Genomic DNA, 1,132 nt, shown 5'->3' on the forward strand with positions numbered 1-1,132 from the left:
TAAAATAAACATCTAAAACAAGAGCTAATAACTCCTTTATTAGATACATATTCAGATACCCTTGCAAAAGTGTATCAGGAGACACACAAGAGTTTACTGCCAGCATTGTTTATTTTTGTTTTGTTTTGGGGGAGGTAATTAGGTTTGCTTGTTTGTTTGTTTGTTTGTTTATGGGGGCATTTCAGTTTATTTATTTTTTTAAGAGGTACGAGGATTGAACCCAGGACCTCGTGCATGCTAAGCATGCACTCTACCACTGAGGTACACCCTCCCCTCCAGCACTGTTTGTAATAACAAGAAACTGGGGTGGGGAGACCCAAACAAGGGATGGCACAGATGGGGAGCAATAGAAACTCTGTCACATTGCTGGTGGAAAGGTAAATTGGTAAAGAGCCTTTAATTAAAAAAAAAAAAAGAGGTATTTACCACAAACCTTCAGAAAAACATCATGAAGGAAACGTTAAGATGTAATCCAAATAATTTCTAGACAGACTTAAGTACCCTCTAGGCTACCATACAGCGTTGTACTGGATTCTTGGAAAAAGCCAAAATTGTTGTTTACAGATGAATAGTTTTCTACAAAATTCAAGAGAATTATTAAGAATACAAAGGTTTAGAGAAGTGATCATATAGATCAATATACCAAAACCCAAATTATCCTAGGGTAAAATAATATTCCATTAGAAGGAGCAAACTAAGAAAACAGCAAAACCGCTAGGGAAAAACTTAAAAAGAAATGTGCAAGACACCAAGAAAATTACAAGACCTCACCTGACTAACAAGGCAAGACCTGAATTCACGGGGAAATAACAACATTGCTTAATAGGAAGTCTCCATATCGTACTGGTATCAAATCTAGGCAAATTAATGTATAAAAACAAATGCCGGGAAAACGTTGCCATTTGGCGACAACCTGTCACAGAATCTGGCCCTGGTCTGACGTTCTTGACGTGTGTGGGAACGCGCTGCTAAAAGGCAAACCACGAACGGAGAGGCACCTCCCGCGCCAAATCCCCCGCGGAAGGCCGCGCAGCCGGAAGCGCAACGCCGCGCAGCCGGAAGCGCAACGCCGGCCCCGCTCACCTCTGTGTCGTGGGCGGGGCGTTTCCGGCCGCTGACGCGTGCGCGCGCC

Source organism: Camelus dromedarius, chromosome 21 (genome assembly GCF_036321535.1).
Source record: "Camelus dromedarius isolate mCamDro1 chromosome 21, mCamDro1.pat, whole genome shotgun sequence".
NCBI classification, from domain to species: Eukaryota; Metazoa; Chordata; class Mammalia; order Artiodactyla; family Camelidae; genus Camelus; species Camelus dromedarius.